Source organism: Paramisgurnus dabryanus, chromosome 15 (genome assembly GCF_030506205.2).
Source record: "Paramisgurnus dabryanus chromosome 15, PD_genome_1.1, whole genome shotgun sequence".
Taxonomy (NCBI): Eukaryota; Metazoa; Chordata; class Actinopteri; order Cypriniformes; family Cobitidae; genus Paramisgurnus; species Paramisgurnus dabryanus.
In genome coordinates, this window is record NC_133351.1 from 5,919,774 (window position 1) to 5,928,176 (window position 8,403).

An 8,403-nucleotide genomic window follows, 5' to 3' on the forward strand; every position below is an offset into this window, starting at 1 on the left:
GTTCAAATAACTTACAATGTATGATACTGCTGACTGTGTCGGACCGCGTGAAGCTCGACGTGTCGCAATAAACAAGTCCATTAAAAATTGCCGTTTAAAAAAAGCTCACACCAGAGGGACAGTTGTGACATGTTAAACCATCCCCTGAAAAGTTAAAAACACGAAGTCTTGGTAAATTCCATGTACAAACACTCGACTGACTTTCCCATTGTAAAGATACTGGTATGTCTCTGTGCTTTTATATTTGCTCTTTGAAGAGCCGTCACCTCCGATCAACAACACAAAATGATTGAATATATCTTCATGTATTAAGCCACTTAATTTTATCCTCACACTGGTTCATACATGGCAGGCGTAGTAAATATTAACTGTTTAAATCATGTTTTATGCGTGCTCCCACTACACCCCTCTACCGGCTGGCAATTAAAACGGAAGTCTCGGACCGGAGAGGAAATACGTCACATCACTTACTTTCGCGTCCGAGAAACAGGTGGATTGGCTTAAAAAAAGCTCTTCACAAACTTATGGGTGACGTCACAGACACTACGTCCATATTTTTTACAGTGTATTGGTGGAGCGTGGGTGGAGCTAAGGTGCCTGTTTGCTGAAACGCCTACAGATCAGCTGCAGTGTTGGGAACGTAACTTTAAAGCTCACGTAACACACGCTGTTTCTGCATTTCTGATATTAATCTGGAGTACCTATGGAGTAGTATGACATCCTTTATATCTCTGAAGAGTCTTTAGTTTAATCAGATTTATAAAAGAAAGATTAGCTTTACCGAATCTTTCCGATAACGTATGAAAAAATGAAGAAGGAGGAGTTATAACACGGGAGGAGCGAGTACGAGTCATGCAACACTATACAACACTGTTTTAACTTATGATTCACTACACGTTTGTGTCATTTATATAATATACACGCGCCTATTTCCAACATAAGACAGAAGTCTTACTTACCACGTGTAACTCGTCATGAAAATCCACCGCATCAAACACACACGCAAAACTCAGCTGCTAATCCGGATAATAAACTATATCCATTGTTTCCATAAGGCTGGATGTCTTCTCCTTACATCCAAAAACACACTTCTTGTTGTGCCATTGTTGACTTTTGAAATTAAACAAGGCTGAGTGGCGTGATAAGCTGTTAGCAAGCTCTAGCGTCTCCCGCTGACTGACGGCTGGGCGGGGTTTTCCGGGGGAAGTTTTCCGGCGGAAGCCCATATAAAGAAGTGATACGTACCGAAAACCCATGAAACGTCAGTTAGAACCGTAATCGAAAAAAATTAGCCGAAACTTGTACGAACCCTGGCGAAGTGCATTCGGCACAGAAATACTCTGAAACACGCCCAACTGCATTTTTGACACTTTGCCTACGTTTAGCATGAGGAAACAACTCTATAACTGTGTTAATAAGTCAGAATGCTTGAAATACCATTAAACCCCCCCTTTAAGAAAGTAGTCACTGTAGTAATTAAGTTATAGTTACTAGTTACTTTTTACCTTTTACATCATTATAAAAGTAACCAAGGGTGGACTGGGACAAGAATTCAGGCCGGGAATTTGACTCCATCCCAAGGTTCTGCCCATATTACAACAACCTGAGCTGACTGCACAGCAGGCCAGAACGACCGCCAGGCCACTGGGAAATATCCCGGTGCTCCAGATGGCCAGTCTGCCCCTGAAAGTAACTAATAAACAGGGAAACAATTGCGTTTACTAATTCTGTGTCAGCATTTTACGATGTGAGGTGCTTCATTAGATCAGAATTACTTGCCACAGACATGGAGAGACATAAGTTGCATGTTACATAAACATTCTTGCCAAATGCATTTTGTGTGTTCAGCACCGCAGTAAATTATTATGATTGACAAATCTTCAGTTTTCCATTCAGTATTTTCACTTTAACAACTACTTACAGTTGTTGATTGAGTTTCTTGGCCTCATGCAGATGCTGACCATACAGATCATCGCCACAGCAAATATTCGAAATAAACTGATTTGCAGACAGTCCTGCAGATCATATTTTGTATGGAAGCCTCAATGTTTACCTTGAATTGGAGAACGACCGCTGTTTTCCTGTATGGTCTTCCTCAAGGCTGGAGGATAAAGGGTGAAGAATTTCACCACTGCGTCTCTGGAGGTGTGAGTATCTCCTCATATCCATTATGTCTGATTGATTGCTTCTGCAGGGAACTCAATTTTACCTCACAGTTGAACGCTAAAACGATTAAAAACAATACATTTGTGAATGTCTTTCCAAGGTTGAGCATCTTTTCTATCTAGCTAGTCTGCTGTGGATATAATTAAAGAGAAAGGTCACTTCTGCATGTGTGGAGGCAAATGCCAATGACAATGACGCCCTCTGTAGATTGGGCATTCCCACTTTGGCATCACCTCCCGCTGTTAGGTTAACGTTTTATGCACAATCCAGTCATTTAGGTCAGTGAATGTAATCGATGAGAGCCAACACGAACTATATTGCACAAAGTATGCTGAATTGGCCAATAATATTATGCCTAACATCTCCTTTGATGGTTTCGTTAAACTAAGATAACTTTCGTTAAACTTCCACATAGAATCAGTAACAATGGAGTCCGCAAACTGGCAACTCTCGAGTTATAAGCCCGATGCTCTAACCACTAGGACGTGTAACCATGACAACAAAGATAAGTCAACAAGGACCAAATTTCATTTTGCTGTCCCTTTAAATTAGCAATCTCACATAAAATTCTCTGCTCTCCGCTAAATCTGTCCAAAGATCAAGGTGGTGAACAGATACCACCAAAGTCTTCGTTTTTGGGTCACTAATAATTGAACAATGAATGAAGCAAAACAGCTACAAAGGATTTGTCTTGATCCCAAGGACTTCATAACACTCTCTCAGCATGATCTCTCAACTTTTGAGGTTTATAATAACTGATGAATACGAGACATTTCATGAGGTCTTTTATGAAAGACCACCCTTGAATGTGGTTCTGTTCTGTTAATGTTGGCATGGTTTGCTCAATGTTATGCATGTTAATATGCACCAGCTCATGTGTAATTTTAGGCCTGAGGTTAAACTGAAGTAGGGAAAACCACAGAAGAAATCTGCATCTAAACAAAAAGCATCTTTTTCCAATTTCACAGCAGATGTTATGAATATGCCTACCATTCCCCAAGAAACTGCAACAAATAGATTGTTTCTAATTCAAATTCTTATGAACAACGATACCCTATACAGACAGTATGAAAATGAGCTTTCACATGGAAAGTATTCTTTTGAATAATGATGTTCAGTGGGTCTGAGAGATAAAAAACTTAAAGGTCAAACAAGTACAGCAGATCGAATCTGCATAGCCCACACAACAGTACAGGTTGTTTTCCAGTTTCCTCAAATACGACCAATAGCATTTACTATTGGATGATTTTGCATCAAAGTTTTTTGTATTTCTAGTTCATAAGTTGGAAAAAAGACTTCCAAGGATTTGTGATATGGTTTGTTGAGAGATTGTTGAAATTACCCACATTTCCTGGAATGTCTGGAAATGCACTTTATGACATTTTATATGACTGATAAGTTAACCACCTGAAGCTAATTCCTGATCGTCATGGTAAACTGCAGACATGCCATAGCCTTTGGTCATTTTCCTAAGTTAATATACAACCTTGTATCCAATAAGAATCCTCTTATGCATCTTGGCCGGGATTTGGGGAAGTCTGGTGTTTATTTGGGGTTTTGGACGCCGCTGGTACGCTGGTTTCTGAAGCATATCATTACAGTCTGGCAGAATGGGATTATTTTTGTCCAAATCCTTTTTGAGGCAGAGCTGAAAGCCACATCGGGTGTGTGCAGAACAAGAGCTTTCAGTGATTCTCCACTGGTGGACCACAATGATGAAGCTCGGCTGTGTCGCGGAGAAAAACACCATTTAGGCAAAGCTACTAATTCCACAAACAGAAAACAGAAGTCAAGTAAAAATAAATCCGACTCTGAAGCCATGTTTTAAATCCATCGTAAAATGTTATTAAATGACTATTGTTTACACATTTCTGCAAAATGTTTTAGAACTAATGGAGTTCAGTAATTACAAGAACAGTGTCTATAACAATGCATTTGCATTTTCAAACAAAAGTGTGACACTGGACCACAAAACCAGTCGGGTAGCAACAGCCAATAATACATTGTGTGAGTCAAATTTGTCAATTTTTCAATGCCAAAAATCATAAGGATATTAATCTTGTTCCATGAAGATATTTTGTAAATTTCCTACCGTAAATATATAAAAAATATTGGTAACACTTTATTTTACGACCCGCAAAGTACCGCGTAATTAAACCGAATTTACAGCGTACCTATTTGTAACAACAGGGTAGGTAACCTGTAGGTATAAGGGAATAATATTTTAAGTTTGGGGTAATAAGGGGGTAAGAATATGAAGAATTATAAATTATTTATACTCTAAGTATTTTATAACAACAGGGTACCTATTGTAATATTACGTGGTATGTATGACTTAGTCAAGTCTATGGGGAAATTATGTTTTATTTATTTTTTATTGTGAATTTTTCATATTGACTACTGAATGTTGTATACAGTCAATGTCTACGAGCCACATCGGCAAATAAATATAACAGCATATCACTTTTATTTTAGTAGCCTATATTACTTGCTTTTAATAACAAAAGTCAAGCTGATTTAATGTGGTTATCTTTTTTTTAAGGTAAGTACAATAAAAATAGCAACTTATTCCCTATTAACCAGGAAACTCCTACATTTGCGGACATATTTGAAGTGGTGCTTTGCAATTTATTTACTGTAAAGTATTTTAGCCAAATATAATTTATGCAATGGCAAACCAGAATGAAGCATATCAGCTCCCGCTAAAGCAAAAGACGACTACATGCGTAGGCTACTGCGCAGGTGTAGAACGCGCGGCCGTCTGCAGGAGGTTTGCTGGAACGCGATCCTGAGGTGAAATTTTTTTAAGAGGTTTTAAAAACGTTCTACACTGTGGAGTACAGCTGCGAGTGATGTTAGCAGGATCCGCATGCTGGATAAGGTGACTGGTTTTGTTAATACATGACTCACGCATTTCAAACAATGTTTTTCAAGAAAGTTGCTAGCTAACGGTAGCAGGTTAGCTAGCACATAAGTAAGCCTAAAATTTATAAACGTAACTGGCTTAGAAAACTCTGTTTCTGTCAAGGCACAGTGAAGAAACATTTACTGAAGGCTTTCATTTATGTTTTTTATATGTAATGCAGAACAGCATTTGTGAGACGACATCAACTCATCATCCGAGTGGACAAGAACACCAACAGAGGAAGCCAAGCCGCAAAAACAATGAAAAATTGTCATGACTTTTTATTTTAAATAAAAGTTATGTGATAATAAACATTAAGTGTTGGCTTAATTATAGTGTTATTGTTTTAAAGATGTTTTGAAATAAGTTGTTTTAAAATAAAAATAACAATATTCTGTATGTTTATGGTATTTACCCTATAACATTTAATAACAAGAGGTGAACAAAGCACCACTTTAGTTTACAGCCCGCAAATATGAGAGTTACCTGGTACATACACAGAACAAGCGGGGAATAAGCCCCACTTCAATTTACAGCCCGCAAATATAAGAGTTACCTGGTACATACACAGAACAATCGGGGAATAAGCCCCACTTCAATTTACAGCCCGCAAATATAAGAGTTACCTGGTAACTCCTGTATACATATACAGATCAAAGAGTTACAAGTTGCTATTATCTTTATTGTGTGTTATATTTTATTTGCCGACGTGGCTTGTAGACATCAACTGTAGGCTATACAAAACACTTCATCAGGTAAGTAGCAAATATGAAAAAAAAAAACATATTACACATAGACCATATTACCCATAGACGTAAGTCATACATACCACGTAATATTACAATAGGTACCCTGTAGTTATGAAATACTTAGAGAATAATTTTCCATATATTCTTACCCCCTTATTACCCCAAACTTAAAATATTATTCCCTTATAACTACAAGTACGTACTTTAGAGGTACTCTGTTGTTACAAATAGGTACGCTGTAAATTCGGTTTAATTACGCGGTACTTTGCGGGTCGTAAAATAAAGTGTTACCAAAATATTTATCATTAGTAACAGTGTTGGGGTTATGCATTACAAGTAACGCGCATTAAGTAATAATATTACTTTTTTGAAGTAACAAATGTACCTATAAGTATTTGAGTTACTTTTTTAAAAAGTAATGCAAGTTACTATTCAGTTTAATTCATTCAATTTAAAAATAAAAAAACGTACTGAATTAAACTGAACATATTACGAGCTCGACATTTTTGTGATCATAAAAAACACCTGCAAGGCCTGAAAGAGATCAAGCCTCAGCGTATGAAAACGTAACGCAAAAGTAACTTAAGCATTACTTTCCATGAAAAGAAACTAAGTAACGCAATGAGTTACTTTTTTGGGGAGTAACTTAATATTGTAATGCATTACTTTTAAAAGTAGCAATACTGTTTTCCCAACACTGATTAGTAATATGTGTTGCTAAGGACTTCATTTTGACAACTTTAAAAGTGATTTTCTCAATATTTTTCACCCTCAGATTCCAGATTTTCAAATAGTTGTATCTCAGCCAAATATTGTCCTTACAATCCATATATCAGTCATATGTATTCAGTGTTCAGATGTGTATAAATGATAAATAAATCTCAATTTCAAAAAATCCCCCTTCTGATTGGTTTTGTGGTCCAGGGTCACAAATATCTGTAAACCACTTTACTTTGGAGGTCACTGCCGTTTTGGTTCTTTTGAGCTTTTAAAGTTCTACATAACTATATTAAACAAACACTATGAAAATGACTATGATACTATGTTTTTTGGACATGGTAATAAATGATTCTTCAATGCATATTTGCATGCAATAAAAATATCACAGTGTATATAGTGTATGAACATGGTAATAAATTAACATATGGAATACAGAATCATTTGTCACTATAAAGGTAAACATCAAAATCTGAAAATGCCACAGTTAAGGTAATTCATTACCACAGAAATTTCCTTGGTATAACAGAGTATGATATAACTTATTTGCTCTCCGTCATACAGATTAAGGATAACCTCCTTGCTTTAAATTAGACTAAAAAATAAATTATCTACATTTTATTCTTCTGTTAAACAATCTGTTGCCCTTCTCTGGAAATCTCACAACAGTGGTCGGTCTTACCCAAAGTGCCCTGAGGAGACAGAAACCTGGGGTGGTACCCTTTAAAAAGTACACCTTCGCACGTGAAGGGTTTATAATAGTACCTCAAAGATACATATTGGTACCAAATGTATACATATCTGTGCCTAATGGTACATATTAGGGCCCTTTTAAAGGTTACTGCCCCAGTGACAGCTAGCATTTTGACAATTTTTCCGAACGTGTTGGTGAATTCAGCCAAGATATTTTTCAGTGCTTAATCTTATGCGACTTTCACATAGGACGCGGTGTGCGCTGCGCTATGAAACCCATTCATTTCAATGGCTTGTGCCGCGCATGCGTTTTAGCATGTGTTCATCAATTTTAAAGTTAATGTGCAATGTGCTATTGTGATTTTAATTTTCCCGCCTCCTAGCGCGGAATTGCTGATGAAATGCAACATGGCCGTTCATAATGAAATCGTACTGCAATACATAAGATATGTATCCAAGACCACATATAAAAGTTGCCTGGGAAAAATCTGATTTATGCTGTTAACACTGTCATAATAAAATCAGATATGGGTCACATTTGGGCCACTTTCACCTGCATGTTTTCAAACTCGCATACAAGCTTCCAACATACACAAATGATCGTGGTGAATATCTGGATCCAGCAGCTGCCAAGATATATAAAAATAGGGTGTAAATATTGTCTGCCTGTTATGTGGTAGTCATCTAATAAGTCTAATATAACATTGTCAGTTAAAACAGAAATAGACGACAGTTCCTCCCACAAATCATGAAGGATGAGACTCTTCTCAGATCTGACACCAATAGCATGAAACGTGCAGTGATAAATGAGTTCATTAAAGCCTGTAGCTGCTGAGGTTTAGTTTAAGGTCATGTTCATACTAATTACAAACACTATGACCTTCACTTACTCTGTTGATATGCATGTCCGATGGTCTTACTAGTACTGGAGTTGTTGTATCTAAGAGTACACTCTTAAAAATAAAGGTTGTAAATAAATACATTTCCACTTTACATTCAAGTTGGGGGGGGGGGTTAAAGGGACACTCCACCTTTTTTGAAAATATTCTCATTTTCCAGCTCCCCTAAAGTTAAACATTTGTTTTTTACCGTTTTGGAATGCATTCAGCCGATCGCTGGGTCTGGCAGTATCACTTTTAGCATAGCTTAGCATAATCCATTGAATCTGATTAG

General features: G+C 37.0%; 1 long non-coding RNA gene across 1 annotated transcript; it reads left to right on the top strand.

Annotated features, from left to right (window-relative positions):
• Window positions 1-4,918: 4,918 nt before the first annotated feature.
• On the top strand, window positions 4,919-5,385 carry LOC135733087 (uncharacterized). Its single transcript, XR_010526890.2, has 2 exons — window positions 4,919-5,047; window positions 5,253-5,385. It is a non-coding gene; the product is annotated as an uncharacterized lncRNA (long non-coding RNA).
• Window positions 5,386-8,403: the final 3,018 nt, after the last annotated feature.